At 42.0% G+C, this 7,886-nt stretch overlaps 1 long non-coding RNA gene across 1 annotated transcript in view; it reads right to left on the reverse strand.

The window, feature by feature from the left end:
- The window catches only part of LOC126237239 (uncharacterized), a 570,495-nt gene extending 569,779 nt beyond the window's left edge, over nt 1-716 (reverse strand). The window contains exon 1 of the long non-coding RNA XR_007545055.1: nt 622-716. This is a non-coding gene — a long non-coding RNA (uncharacterized LOC126237239). The remainder of the gene's footprint in view (nt 1-621) is intronic.
- Between the last annotated feature and the right edge of the window lie 7,170 nt (nt 717-7,886).

The raw sequence follows: 7,886 nt of genomic DNA on the forward strand, positions 1-7,886 counted from the left end.
AGATTCTCTTACAAGCTATGTCACACAGGCAGCACTAAGAAGAGAACGTTACTGACTTTGAGGATTTGAATTTCTTTCGGATACGATCACGTATTGTATTTTCTTCATTTAGATTGCTGTTTATATTAGCAAGAGGGGCGTCTGCATGTGTCTTATTTTGATCTTACAATTAATGCGACTTAATTTTGTAATAGATTCTTGACACTGGATAACTAAATCTTCGCAAAATTTAATATTGCAGTAGAGTATAGACCAGGACATTTTGTGCTTAATTTGGTGAGTAACATACCATTGGAGATGTGATACATGTAATTAATTAATGCATAACATATAAATTAAGACTTCTTTTCAATAACATGTGGAGTAGTAGAATCTTACGATGCTTTTGTAACATTTCCCCCCTCTTTAGCGTTCTAAGGTTAATGCACTAGCGTCATTCTTGCTTTGGATATCTACGAGGCACAGCGGAGACTAGAGCACATTAGCCGAATGAGTGCATGCGCTGGAGAGATATTTAACATTGCTCTACTTCGCTTCGTGGAAAACAACAACGGAAGTTTTCGTAGAAGGGCCAACACGGGTTTGTTTACAAATGTCAGCTCCATTGTATACTGGACTTACAGAGTAAGAAGGTCCGCAGTCGGCCACGGTGGTCGCACAGCTGTCGCTGATCGCCCCCCCACTGTCTTCGCTGCAGAGCACGCCGTCACTTTGCTTCCGCCGGCCGGCGCGCCGGGTCGTGTCTCGACGCACACCGCAACAGAAGAGGAGTAGCGCGGGCGCGTGTGGTCGGTGGGCGCGCCACGAGGAGACTGAGCGCGCACCACGGCGAACCCTCCCGCCGCCGCGCCATGAGCAGGGGCAAGGGTGGGGGTGGGGGTAGACGTGGAAGTGGAGGGGGCACAGCAAGTGGCGGCTGCGGGCCTCCTGTCTTCCTGGCGGCGCTTAGCACGGCGCTGCCGCATCATCCCGTCCACCAGGCGTGTCCACCCAGCCGGAACAGCGCGTCTTTTCAATTATATGTGCTCAGGGTACACTACCATCAGTTTTGAATCGTACTCCGCCAGTGAATGTAACGAAAGAGAAAGTAGGTTAACGGGTCTTCCGTGACCCTAAAGACGCACTCTTGTGTGCAATGCCGGTGAAGTGTCAACATACCTGTAAATCAACGTTTATTTACTCCACCAGAGGCATATTACAAATGACAGTCAAAAATAATTATCTACCCATTTCATTCTCCAGTGTACAGGGTGAGAAATAAAGTCTTTCACAGAGTAACTTTTTTCTCCCCTAAGACCTGGGGAGCAATATTGAGCAAGCAATAAAGGAAACAAAAGAAAAGTTCGGAGTAGGTATTAAAATCCATGGTGAAGAAATAAAAACTTTGAGGTTCGCCGATGACATTGTAATTCTGTCAGAGACAGCAAAGGACTTGGAAGAGCAGTTGAACGGAATAGACAGTGTCATGGAAGGAGGATATAAGATGAACATCAACTAAAGCAAAACGAGGATATTAGAATGTAGTCGAATTAAGTCGGGTGATGCTGAGGGAATTGGATTAGGAAATGAGACACTTAAAGTAGTAAAGGAGTTTTGCTATTTGGGGAGCAAAATAACTGATGATGGTCGAAGTAGAGAGGATATAAAATGTAGACTGGCAATGGCAAGGAAAGTGTTTCTGAAGAAGAAAAATTTGTCAACATCGAGTATAGACTTAAATGTCTGGAAGTCGTTTCTGAAAGTATATGTATGCAGTGTAGCCATGTATGGAAGTGAATCGTGGACGATAAATAGTTTAGACAAGAAGAGAAAAGAAGCTTTCGAAATGTGGTGCTACAGAAGAATGCTGAAGATTAGATGGGTAGATCACATAACTAATGAGGAGGTATTGAATAGAATTGGGGAGAAGAGGAGTTTGTGGCACAACTTGACTAGAAGAAGGGATCTGTTGGTAGGACATGTTCTGAGACATCGAGGGATCACAAATTTAGCATTGGAGGGCAGCGTGGAGGGTAAAAATCGTAGAGGGAGACCAAGAGATGAATACACTAAGCAGATTCAGAAGGATGTAGGCTGCAGTAGGTACTGGGAGATGAAGAAGCTTGCGCAGGATAGAGTAGCATGGAGAGCTCCATCGAACCAGTCTCAGGACTGAAGACCACAACAACAACAACAACAACAACAACAACAACAACAACAACAAGGCCTGGGGTACCCCTGAGGATGTTTTAGACAGTTTGATACTCCCATACGGCATTCACAGAACTGTTAAGGCCGGTATTACAATACAGCATTTTCTGTGCTATAAGGAACTTTGTCAATGTTAGGCATACGTCAAAAATTTTTTCATCGAATCTAGCTCCTTGCGTTACACTTGATCAAAAAAAGCGTTCGTCTTCTGTTTACTGCATGGAGAAATGTAACTGCTTGGGGCGCTAGCATCCCTGCAGCAGTCTGATACATAGCATTTATCACATGGCTCCAAAATTTACATGATGAGTCTACAAAAAAATTGATAAAAATATACGAGGGAGATGAAACACTGTATCATTTGTGTCATCCAGCATACAAAAATAGAATAAGAAGCGAGAACCGTGAAAGTACTGCGGAAGCCATTACTCATGGAGTATGGCCAATATGTACCCCAACGACATAAAGAAGAAAATCTACTACTTTCGTAGAAACAAAAACATTTCTTTATGGCTATGGCATCTAATAAATATTTACTTGCTTTCGGATGTTCCTCCGTCAGTGATTTATACGCTTCACACGTTTCTGGCATTATATTCGTCAGTACACACTGTGCTTCACCTTAAAGTAGAGTAGCTTCCTCCTGTTGCAAGAAATCGCAGCGTTATGATAAGTCTGTCTCTTGCGGATGTAGGATTTCTGAGGCATGTGTTCCTTTCTTAAGCACATACTGAAACGTACTCTCGTCCATTGACAAGTAATTCTCTTACGATTTTACGTCCTCGACTTGCAGCTCCAGTAACAGATTTTGTTGGATGCTTTTAGCATCTTGCTGTGAAACCCGCGACATCAACCAAAAAAGGTTTCCTTTTTCGTTTCTGCTGCTCATCTTCCAAATGTAAACACAATTCAGTTGTGGTACACACACCGACAGAGCACAATAATATGACTTCATCGGCCATTCTGAATCAATTATGACGACAAAGATCTTTGTTAGATAAACTTTGATGACATTATTTGTGCCACGTCAAATAGATTTGTCAAAGAAAATATGATGAATATTTGATCACTTTACTTTGTTATAGAAAATTTGGTAGTGTAATACCGGCCTAACAATTGGGGTGGATTTTCGCTGATAGCTAATCTCTGACAGTTACTTGTGAGTACATTCCATAAGTCTCTCAGAGTCTTACGAGAGCAGATGTCGGAATCGCTTGCATACAGCAGGGTGAAACTGTCTGTGAGAATTGAGAGATCACTGTCGGCGTGATTTTCTAGTCTCATTTCTGTGCGTGAAGGATGATACTGTGATGGATGAGCGTCATGTTGCAGCTGCACTTTTAATACTTTTAGGGTCAAAGGAAAAAACGAAAACGATCGTGTTCGCGTTCGATAAGAGCGGATTATGCTGCGGGATGAGTTTGTAGCATTCAAGAATCTGACTGTAGCGGTTGTGATGGAAGAAATAGTCCTTGTAATTGGCCTAAGCTACATACTGTTACGCGTAAATCCACTAGTGTAAAAGACGGACTGGTTGCGAAATTAAGATTTTTAGCATCATATACGTTTAGTCCCTTTAATATATTTGGTAAAGTAACGATTACGATGAAATAAGATGAGACTAGTTTCCACCTTGATACCCAGACCCATTCAGAAGCCACTTAGGGCGGATATCTGATAAATGGAGCATTACCGGCCATATACTTACGTAAACGTTTTTACATTATATTGAAGGTCTGCACCTAATATAGTTCAAATGGTTCAAATGGCTCTGAGAACTATGGAACTTTACATCTGAGGTCATCAGTCCCCTAGAACTTAGAACTACTTAAACCTAACTAACCTAAGGACATCACACACATCCATGCCCGAGGCAGGATTCGAATCTGCGACCGTAGCAGCAGCGCGGTGCCAGACTGCAGCGTCTAGAACCGCTCGACTACAACGGCCGGCACCGAATATAGTAATAAAATCAATAAGTACCACGAAACATAAAATTATTAATGCCGCTGTATTACAAATTAAACAGTAATTTTCCGCGTTCCGAAACGATTACTTTCAAACAGACCATTTGTTTCTCTATGTTAGTTGATCTGTGTCAGAAAACTATTTTGCCTGATTCCTTAAACTGTGGATATTCTGGTAAATTTCTTCGTTGGAGGTGCTACGAACTACATCGCTTTTTATCTCAGTTCCTGTAGTCCAGTAATTGTGCATTCCATAACGCTGGCCTATCCTGGTAAGAACTAATTAAATGCATAGCTTCGTTCTGAGTCCACAAGCTGGCAGCTTTCATCACCGCTTTTTCTGCCGACTTATCGCTGAAATTCACTTCACAGTACGTATCCATCGTGACAGTGGTTACAGCTGTTCCTACAATTCCGGCACCCGGTTATACAGCGGTTAATTGGAATGTTCATTTGGCACAGCGGTCCGTAACCTGTGGCCTAGTGGCTAGCGTTGATGCATGCGTCTGGATCACGGAGTCCCGGGAACGTATTCCGGCTGTGTCGACGATTTTCCCAGCCCGGGGACTGAATATTTGTCTTGTCCTCATCATTTCATCATCAACGGGAAAGTGGTGAGACTGGACAGTGAAAAGACTGGGTCTTTGGTATGGGTGCCGATAACTGCGCCTTCCAAACCAAATATCCTCAAGTGGCGCACTGGGAATGCGCTAGTCTCTAGTTCATGTTTTGACGTGCGAGGAATCGAGTCTCTTCGGAAACAAATTTTTTGTTTAGTAATTCTTTTTTGTTTATTAAATCTATGTAAAATGTTCATGATGTTTTTATACGTCATTTGCAGCGTGCATTGTTTAAGTGTAGAAATTTCGAAATAGGCTGACTGCTCGTGCTGTTCGCTTTGCTCGGAAACATGCCATGGTCATAATTTATGGCCCAAAACTGGCAGTTTCATCGGAACTTTTATTTAATGTATGCACAAGTAAGGCAAAATATATTACTGAGATGTGCTGGCGTACAAACTGCGAGTTGCAGTACAAATCTGGCCGCTCAGCACTCTCCGAACAGTACTCCCAGCTCTCCCCCGAAAGTGCAGGTATAGTTTTTCTTGTCAGAGAGCTACAGTGAGCAGTTCTCGAGAGATGGAGGTTGCCGTTTACGCGATAGGTTTAAACTCGCACAGCTCGGTTATTTGAGATCTCGCCCCTCTCTGGGACACTGCGGCCGCGGTGACTGTCAGTGTTGTTCACAGGACACGTATTACTTGCAAAAGCTCTCTGAGTGAAAAACTCTCAGGTGTGTGGTTGCGGATTGTTGCAAATTAGAGCTTGACTCAAAAGGTTTTTGTGGAGACATTTCCACATGTCTACGAGATTGTATGCAAATGGTTCCTTATTTCGTGAAGTTTTTATGAATACATTTACATCTACATGACTGCTTTGTATCTCATACATAATTACCTAGCAGAGGGTTCATCGAACAACTTTCACATAATTTACCTGCGGTTCCACTCTCGAACAATTCGCGGGGAAACGAAATCTTTCCGTGAGAGCTGTGAATTCTCTTTGTTTATTGCGATTATTATTTCTCCTTTTTTAGGTAGGCGTCAACAGAACTTTTGGAGAAGAAAGTAGAGATTAAAATTTCTAGAAAATATCTCGTCGCAAAGAAAAACGCTTTTGTTTCAATGATTCCGCGCTAACTCACTTATCCATAACACCCTCGCCCAAACTCTGTGGTAATACAAGACGAGCGGAACTCCTTGAACTTTTTCGACGTCCTCCGTCAATCATTTCCTTTAAGGATCCCAAACAACACAGAAGTACTACGGAAGGGGACGGAAAAGAGTAATGGAGGCAGTTTCTTTAGTAGATTTCTTTCATCTTCTAATTGTTCCGCTAGTAAAACACAGTGTTTCATTCACCTCACCCACAACATTATTTTTATGATCGTTTCAATTTAACTTGTTCGCAATTGTTCTCCTTAGGCATTTAGTTGAATTGGCACTCTTTTGATTTGTGCAATTTATCGTATAATTTAACGGATTCACTTTAGTATTCAAATGGATAATCTTACGCTTTTAATTATTTACTGTTAACTGGCACTTTCCGCATCATGCAGATATCTTGTCTAAATCATTTTGCAATTGGTTTTGATCTTCTGACGATTTTATTAGGCAGTAAATCACAGCATCATCTGCAAATAATGTAAGATGGCTGCTCATATTGTCTCTTAAATCACGGATATACAATAAGAAACGCAGAGGGCATGTAACACTTTATTGGGGAACGCCAGATATCACTACTGTTTTACTCGATGACTTCCCGTCAATTACTACAGACTGTTACCTGTCTTACAGGAAATCACGAGTTCAGTCGCACCACTGAGATGATAATCCGCAGGAATGCTATTTAATTAGAAACCACTTGTGAGGAACGTGAACATGTGCTCTGGTACCTCAGTCGCAGGAATTTCAACCATGAATAATGTTTCAACGATATGTCACACCGCCACACTGTAGGTTATCTGTCCGGCAGTTCTTGGATGAAACCTTTCCAGACAAATGGGTCCAACATCATGCTCAACAGGTTCACAAGACATAGATCTTCTTGACATTTTTCACGGGTTATATTACAGTTCAAACTCTAACGGCACGAATAGAGGCGGTTACGAATCAGACATGGAGAAAAATTATGTATCCCCTAGACATTCTACGGGCGCCAAAAAGAGTACATATTTCAATGTACCGATCGAAAAAATCTTACCATTTGCAACAAACTGCATAACTGTAGCTAGTATAGTTACACAGAAATAAATTTTTGTAATCAGGGAAAGACTTTATGCTCTTCTCGTATTTGCAAAACAAATATGATTCAATATGTACGTTATTTTTCAACATATTCATCTTCTGTTTCAACGCACTTGCGTATTTCTGTCAAGGGAATTTTCGGTAGGTCGTAAAGCCACTCTGCATCGCTTTCTGCAACTTCATGTAAATCGAAAATCTCGCAGAACATACTCGAGCAGCCAAAACTTCGGAGGGAGCAATACTGGGGCTGTGAGGAGGGTGTTCCATCAGTTCAATTCCCAAATTAATTTTGTTGAATTTTTTGGATCGTGGTGGACGCTGACAGACGTCCTGCTCCCTCATCATATGTCACACTCGACCGCCGTTTTCAAACGTTACCATCCACAAATACATTGGTGTGCAAAAATCAAGAATGAAATTGAGTTTCGCGCGACGTGTCACAGTCAAATAACATAGCTTGATGAAACATGGAAATACGTAGAAATAACTACGACAGCACAGTATGAAGGTAACTGAAAAAATATACGATGAGACGACCAGAAATGACACTTTTATTCAAAGACAATAGTTGAATTCAAGTCACAGCGCTTCACGACTATTTCTTGTACTTTAAAAACGACGGGATATGTTTCTTTATAAGGTGTGTCAGCACCACGGTCGGCAACGCATAGCCTGCAACGTGTTCCCAAGGTGCCCGCGAGCTTGGTTAAGCCGTCGACACGCGGACCGTGCATTCGAACAGTGAGCGTTCGGCGTGCGGAGTTTCTGACGTCATAGCGTGAAAAAATCGTCTTTTGGAACATGCGTGGCAGCATCTAGCACGTCAGATTTGTATAAATACCATTTCTTAACAAACAAACTGCGGATATCTCGAAAACATGTCGTTAATTGTACGATTTTTTGTAATAAAACGACGGGACAAG

Source organism: Schistocerca nitens, chromosome 1 (genome assembly GCF_023898315.1).
Source record: "Schistocerca nitens isolate TAMUIC-IGC-003100 chromosome 1, iqSchNite1.1, whole genome shotgun sequence".
In the NCBI taxonomy this organism is placed as follows: Eukaryota; Metazoa; Arthropoda; class Insecta; order Orthoptera; family Acrididae; genus Schistocerca; species Schistocerca nitens.